This window comes from Salmo salar, chromosome 01 (assembly GCF_965601325.2).
Source record: "Salmo salar chromosome 01, fSalSal1, whole genome shotgun sequence".
Lineage (NCBI taxonomy): Eukaryota > Metazoa > Chordata > Actinopteri > Salmoniformes > Salmonidae > Salmo > Salmo salar.
This window is the reverse complement of record NC_138291.1, coordinates 134,278,666-134,286,935: the sequence shown is the minus strand read 5'-3', so window position 1 is coordinate 134,286,935 and position 8,270 is coordinate 134,278,666. Positions and strand designations below refer to the sequence as shown.

General features: G+C 42.2%; 1 non-coding gene across 1 annotated transcript; it reads right to left on the bottom strand.

Moving 5' to 3' along the window:
- Positions 1-1,716: 1,716 nt before the first annotated feature.
- LOC123726804 (U7 small nuclear RNA) lies at positions 1,717-1,769 on the bottom strand. The gene has a single exon (XR_006758952.1). It is a non-coding gene; the product is annotated as a U7 small nuclear RNA (small nuclear RNA).
- Positions 1,770-8,270: the final 6,501 nt, after the last annotated feature.

Genomic DNA, 8,270 nt, shown 5'->3' with positions numbered 1-8,270 from the left:
GTCCACCCACTGGGGAGCCAGGTCCAGCCATTAAGAATATGATTTTTTTCCCCCCATAGAAGGGCTTTATTACAGACATAAATACTCCTCAGCAATTTATGGGATCTTTTTTTTCAGCTCATGAAAAATGTGACCAACACTTTACATGTTTATTTTTGTTCAGTATAGTTTATTTATTTATTCAGAAGAGACAAAAATAGAGGTCACTTTAACACAAATACCACACAAAATAATGTAAACAATACAATCAATACACACAATTGAAGTGAGGTATATATTGACATGTACACAAATATATTTTTGTTTAAGATCCTGTATATAGACCATTGCAGTGACTAGATCTTCATAGAGTAGACCCATGCTGTCTGACCGTGTGTACTGTTTTCTGTGGTCCAGGCCAGTCATGTAAGGGGAGTGGTGCTGAGTCTGAGACCAGGTTGAGTGTTGGAGGCTTTGAGCCAGGGGATGGGGGCGAAGGTGGGGGCTCAGACCTAGGGTGTTAAAACAACCAATCCAACTACATCTGAGTGACTTTATTTCCATTGACACAAGTGTTCTAAATCTCAATGTAATGTTTTTAAAACGTGTGCCCCACCACTTGTCTGAGAGGCAAAAATAAAAGTTGTGTCTCCTGATGTGTTGGATTCATCTCCGGCCAAATGACAGCCCACACAGAGCTGAGAGACACTTGGGTTAGCAGGATAATGTTGAACCAAAAAATTCTAACTTCCCCTAACATAACCCCCTTCATATGTTTCATGGACTCAGTGTAGTCATATTCCATTTGATCATACCCATCTTGAGGCTTGGACTGAAACCCTCTCTGTGTAATTACAGATGTTAAGATGTTTTTCTCTGCTAGCTATAGGCGTGTGTATGTATTTCTGTCTGCGGACATGGATGGTTGATTGTGTCTATTGTTGCCATAATTGTTTCATGTTGTCACATATCATCACAGCTGGCTGTAGGATTCATGAATGTACTTAAGTTGCCATGGTATTAAGAATATTCACAGCTATACTGTATTTTCAGTGCTCGCAAAGTGAAGAAGTATTTATACATTTCGATTAGTGTCCAAGAAAACAAGGGGCTCTACAACCTAAGAGAGTCTCATTAGATTTTAAATGTGTACACATTTACTCAACGACTAGTTGTGTAATGTGGCGGTGCTGCAGTAAAAACATGTTGTTTTTAAGCTGGTGACAACCCTGTGTTAATGTTAGAGCCTTAGCTGAGCCTCAGGGTGCACCTGGGGGTGGAACACCATGAGAAAATACTAACAGTGTATTTTTATTTAACTAGGCAAGTCAGTTAAGAACAAATTCTTATTTACAATGACGGCCTACCCCGGCCAAACCTGGGCCAATTGTCCACTGCCCTATGGGACTTCTAATCACAGCCAGATGTGAAATAGCCTGGATTCGAACCAGAGACTGTAGTGACATCTCTTGCACTGAGATGCAGTGCCTTAGACCGCTGCGCCACTCGGGAGCCCTAGTGTATACTATGGTAGAAATACTATAGTATTAACTGTAGTGTTTTTGCAGACTACTCACTGTAGTATTTACAGCTTACTATAGTATAAATACTGTACTATTTAAAAAATATATGTATATACTGACTGTATTATAGCAATTACTGTAGTGTTTTTGGAGACCGTAGTATACTGTAGCATTTACTGTGGTATTTTTGTTTTATTATCTTTGATATAGAGGCGTAGGCTTTCTTCTTGAGGAAACCTACTGGAGAAATACTAAAAGAGCGCATTTTCCATAACCTGTAGGTAGGTAGGACTAGGTTCTGAACAGAGAGTTCAGAGCGTCTGTTCTTTTTAATAACCTGTAGGGGACACAATGTATGGTTGATACTTGTAGACATGTAGGTTTCTCACTTACGAGTGGCACACACTGGGATATGGGGGATGCGGGGGCAGGGTATATGCAAACTAAATACTGTAGTATTTACTGTAGTAACAAAAAGTTGTGTTTTTGCAGACTGTAGTGTTTTTGCAGACATTTCTGTTGTATTTACTATAGTGTTTCTTTGTGGATAATACTGTAGTATTTACTATATTTTTCGATAGTATACTACAACATTCTATACTAAGTACTACACATGGTCGAGGGATACTACAGTGTGTAGTATAGTATTGCACAGTATACTACAGTTTACTACAGAATTCTATAGTAAGTACTGTAGTATTATATCGTAAACTATATTTTTTTATGCAGGGAGGGTTGAGGGCTTGGTGGGTCGGGGCTGGAGGGCTTGCTGTCTGACTGGGGGAGGTCTGGCTGGGGAGGGCTGACTAACTGGCTGGCTGATTGGTTGGTTGGGGAGGGCTGTGTGGGTTGGGATGGCTGGGTGAGTTGAGGAGTAGGGCTGGCTGGCGGCTGGCTGGCGGAGAGCTGGATGGATTGTGAAGAAAGGCTGACTGACTGACTGGCTGGCTGGCTCCCTCCCTCAGCCTTTCTGAGGTTGCCCCACAGCTCCATGTCATCACCAGTGGGGTTATGGTGAAGGAAGGGTTAGGGTGTGTTCTGAAGTACAGCTCTCTGTTTGGACCAGCAGGGCCTCCCTACAGGGTCGCCTGAGGTGGGGTTGGGCTGGGGTGGGTGCTTAGTGGGTGTGGGTGGGACGGTGGGAAAGGGGCTCCTCTCACGATGACAACCAGATGGCTGAGGAAAAACATTTACTGGACTGTGTGTCAGTCTAATATTGTTCTACTTAATTGATAGTTTGTTTCATAAGGATTCTTCCCTTTACCTTTTACCAATGCATACTTTTCACTTAAAACATGTTTTCTTTCTTTCTTTGTGTGTGTGTGTGTGTGTGTGTGTGTGTGTGTGTGTGTGTGTGTGTGTGTGTGTGTGTGTGTGTGTGTGTGCGCGCATTCACGTGTACAACTGAAGTTGAGTGAGTTCATGTGCCAAGCCAAAGAGAAGAAGAAGATAATATAGATTTACTTTACGAGATGGGGGCATCAAATAAAAATGACAGAAATGCTTTTGGATTGAGAATGACGTACTAAAGAGAGAGAAGTTGAGTTTTTTATTGGTTTTGTGGGATGGTCTTTTTAATAACAGTGAGAGAAGGAAGGCAGAGCTAGTGGCCAGTGTGGCCAGAAGGCAGCAGTTGACTTGGGGCAGTTTCCCTGTCCGTTTCTCCCTCCCTCCCTCAGACATCTCGTTTTGGTGAGGAACTCTGCCAGCAGGGTAGTACACATCGGTGTCCCAAATGGCACCCTATTCCCTATGTAGTGCACTACTTTTGACCAGGGCCCATACTACTATTGGCTCTGGTCAGTAGTAGTGCACTATGTAGAGAAAATTGGGACTTACCCCAAGATCATTATACTGTTGCTTTGCCAGTGGGTCCTGCTATGTAATTATCCAACACAGACACACACACACACACACACACACACACACACACACACACACACACACACACACACATCCTATTTCTATTTTCAATGAACATGCATCCATAGAGATACAGGCAGACATACAGTCATGACTGAAATTATTGGCACCCTTGATAAAGATGAATCCTTTGTGGCTCAGTTAGTAGAGCATTTTTTTTTAAAGACGGGTTTACAAATGATTGGCACCCCAGTTTTCAATACTCCGACACCCTCCCTTGCGAGGAAAACGGCATTGAGCCTTTTTCTAAAATGTTTTATTAGATTGGAGAACACAGTGGGAGGGATCTTAGACCATTCCTCCATACAGAATCTCTCCAGATCCTTGATATCTTTCGTCTGCTCTTATGAACTGCCCTCTTCAATTCAAACCACAGGTTTTCAATGGGGTTCAAGTCCTGAAACTGAGATGGCTATTACAAAATGTTGATTTTGTGGTCAATTAACCCTTTCTTTGTGGAATTTGATGTGTGCTTTGGGTTATTGTCCTGCTGGAAGATCCACTTGCAGCAAATGTTCAGCCTGCTGCAGGGCCAACCAGGTTTTTGGATAAAATATCCTGCTACTTGGTCAAGTTCATGATGCCGTTGACCATAACAAGGGCCCCAGGACCAGCGGAAGAAAAATAGCCGCATAACATCAAAGATCCACCACCCTATATTAAAGTAGGTATGGGGTTATTTTCTGCTTGTCACTTCCTTCTTTCAATGCCAAACCCACCATTGGTGTGTGTGGCCAAAGAGCTCTATTTTCATGTCATCTGACCACAGCACGTTTATCAAACTCCACGCGTTTCCATTTTTTGGATGACATCAAAATAGAGCTCTTTGGCCATGCACACCAGTGGTGGGTTTGGGATCGAAAGAAAGATGTGATACGTAGAAAAGTACCCCCATACCAAAAGAAAAATCAATTTTGCAAAGCTGTGGTTTGAATTGAAGATCGCAGTCCATAAGCGCAGACAAAAGATAAAGGATCTAGAAAAGATTCTATATGGAGGAATGGTCTCTGTAATAGCTACTGTAAATTGTACAGTGCAGTTAGATTAACAAGAATTTAAGCTTTCTGCCAATATCAGATATGTCTATGCCCAGGGAAATGTTCTTGTTACTTACAACCTCATGCTAATCGCATTAGGCTACGTTAGCTCAATCGTGCAGTGGAAGGGACACCAATTCCGAAGAAGATAATTAGCCACAGAAGATCAATAGCTTATTTGTTTTAAATAGCCTAGCTGTGAATGTAGCCCAATAACCAGGCATAGTCTACAGTCGGGAACACTCTGCAAATCTATCAGTAAACAACAGCATGCAGACAACAGGGCTTTTGCAATATTTCAAATACAATAGCGAGAAAACACAGGTTGGAAGGCAAATGGCTCCTGATTAAAAGAGAAGACTAATCTGTCTGCTGTAGGCTAACAAAATATTTGATCAGCTTCTAAATATTGTTTTACAAAGTAAAGCAACAGAGAGAGAGGCTTTTGGCATGAGCTCCACCTGGGCCATCATCAAGGAGTGAGCTGCAGATCATTCGGTGAGTCAGTGAAACTGGAAAGCATTTCTAAGACTATAATTTTCTCCTCATATTGTAGCATTCGATATGTCTCCACACACCTAGGCCTAGGCTGCTCCCGAGTGGTGCAGCAGTCTAAGGCACTGCATCTCAGTGCTAGAGGCGTCACTACAGACCCTGGTTTGATTCCAGGCTGTATCACAAGCCGGCCGTGATTGGGAGTCCCATAGGGTGGCGCACAATTGGCCCAGCATTGTCTGGGTTAGGGTTTGGCCGGGGTAGGCCGTCATTGTAAATAACAATTTGTTGTTAACTGACTTGCCTTGTTAAATAAAGGTAAAATAAATACAAACAAAGGCTAGATGGATTCAAGACAAGGTCGTTTTTATTGATCTCAGTTTATCAGTGTCAAAGTTGGTAGAGCATGGTGTTTGCAACGCCAGGGTTGTGGGTTCGATTCCCACGGGGGACCAGTACGGAGAAAAAAAATGTATGAAATGTATGCATTCACTACTGTAAGTCACTGGATAAGAGCGTCTGCTAAATGACTAAAATGTAATGTAAATGTAAAGTAGCCTGTCATGACAATCATTTGTGTGGTATTAAAAAAGATTCTGCCAAAGTCTCCAGTTGTGTAAAATGAGGTAGAATTGCATGAAATACATTTATAAAAGGTAATGTTTTCCCGGGCTCTAGGCTACTAAAAATGTTCCCCATGTGTGCAACTTTTGTAAGTGCTCCTACTCTACTGCTCTATGCCACTACCCAAATGTGATGATATGCATGCAATGATTTTTATTAGGCTGCAATTTCTGAGGAAGCCAGCTCTTGAAAGAGTAGTTTGGATGTAGATGGTGAAAATCTATTGAATGATACTGAAAATGCTGGTCAGAAGTCCTGGATGCTTGGTTAACATTAGACAAAAAGAAAATCCACCAGGGCTAATATTTGGAGCCTGGTCTGCTTAAGTGTGCAGCACCCCTTATTGCATACACCCAATACACACAAATCTAAGTAAAGGAATGGAATTAAGAATATATAAATATATGGACGAGCAATGTCAGAGCGGTATAGACTAAGAGTAAAATAGAATACGGAATATACATATGACATGAGTAATGCAAAATATGTGAAAATTATTAAAGTGGCCAGTGATTTCAAATCTATGTGTATAGGCAGCAGCCACTAATGTGCCAGTGATGGCTATTTAACAGTCTGATGGCCTTGAGATAGAAGCTGTTTTTCAGTATCTCGGTCCCAGCTTTGATGCACCAGGAACTGACCTCGCCTTCTAGATGATAGCGGGGTGAAGTGGCAGTGGCTCGGGTGGTTGTTGTTTTGATGATTTTGTTGGCCTTCCTGTGACATTGGGTGCTATAGGTGTCATGGAGGGCAGGTAGTTTTCCCCCGGTGATGTGTTGGGCAGACCGCACCACCATCTGGAGAGCCCTGCGGTTCCGGGCGGTGCAGTTGCCATACCAGGGGGTGATACCGCCCGACAGGATGCTCTCAATTGTGCATCTGTAAAAGTTTGTGAGGGTTTTAGGTGCCAAGCCAAATTTCTTGAGTTGTTGCATCTTCTTCACCACACTGTCTGTATGGGTGGATCATTTCAGTTTGTCAGTGATGCATACGCTGAGGAACTTGAAGCTTTCCACCTTCTCCTTTGTTTTGTTGACATTGAGTGAGAGGTTATTTCCCTCGATCCTGACTAGTCTCCCAGTCCCTGCCACTGAAAAACATCCCCACAGCATGATGCTGCCACCACTATGCTTCACCATAGGGATGGTGCCAGGTTTCCTCCGGATGTGACGCTGGCATTCAGGCCAAATAGTTCAATCTTGGTTTCATGAGACCAGAGAATCAAACTCCAAGTGGGCTGTCATGTGCATTTTATTGTGGAGTGGCTTTCGTCTGGACACTCAACCATAAAGGCTTGATTGGTGGAGTGATGCAGAGATGGATGTCCTTCTGGAAGGTTCTCCCATCTCCACAGAGGAATTCTGGAGCTCTGTCAGAGTGACCATCGGGTTCTTGGTCACCTCCCTGACCAAGGCCCTTCTCCCCCGATTGCTCAGTTTGCTGGGCGGCCAGCTCTAGGAAGAGTCTTGTTGGGTCCAAGCTTCTTCCATTTAAGAATGATGGAGGCCACTGTGTTCTTGGGGACCTTCAATTCTGCAGAAATGTTTTGGTACCCTTCCCCAGATCTGTGTCTCGACACAATCCTGTCTCGGAGCTCTACAGAAAATTCCTTTGACCTCATGGCTTGGTTTTTGCTCTGACATGCACTGTCAACTGTGGGACCTTATATAGACAGGTCTGTACCTTTCCAAATCATGTCCAATCAATTGAATTTACCACAGGTGGACTCCAATGAAGTTGTAGAAACATCTCAAGGATGATCAATGGAAACAGGATGCACTTGAGCTCAATTTTGAGTCTCATAGCAAGGGTCTGATTACTTATGTAAATAAGGTGCACAGTTTTTATTTTAATACATTTGCAAAAATTTCTAAAAACCTGTTTTTGCTTTATCATTATGAGGTATTGTGTGTAGATTGATAAGGATAAGGCTGTAACATAACAAAATGTGGAAAAAGTCAAAGGGTCTGAAAACTTTCTGAATGCACAGTAATTTATTGTCCAGCGCCCGGATTCCCAAAATCATCTTAAGGCTAAGTTCATCATTAGAACTTTAGTAGGCACATAGTCAAATCTCAGAGCTGTTTCTCAAAACCATCGTTACTAAAGATGCACTTGAAAACACTTGCATTTTACCACCTGCCTCAGACCACTCGTAAAATAGCTGTCAGTAGATTTTTTTTTGCCCTTGCGCATCACTTTATACACGGAAGATCTCCGCTAAATATAGAATCAAGATGTTTATCTGTCTCTCTGTGACCAACAATAACTTCAGAATGAAGTTGACTATAATGCAAAGTTGCCAATGTCTTTGCAATTGTTATAAACAAGCAAAGGGTAAAAAGATGCTTCAAATGAAACCGAGATGACTGCATTAAAAGATAAATGCAGTAGGCTACATAGGCCTATATATTTCAATCATATTGAAATCAATTTCATGTTCAATCAATTGAGTTCTATTTTGCTAATTGTAGGCTACTATCTTACATTTTTTGCTCAATTTAATGATGTGTAGATCTAACGTGCCGAATATTCAATTTAGTGCATAGCCCAAGCATTAGAATAAGCAGCCTCAATATTTGCAGCCATATGTGCCATTTTATTTCTAGGAGCCTATCCGTCGTCAGTGTTCTAATGGTAAGGGCAAGACTTGAATGGAGAACGCTGATCCGAGAGCAGCGCTGCCTTT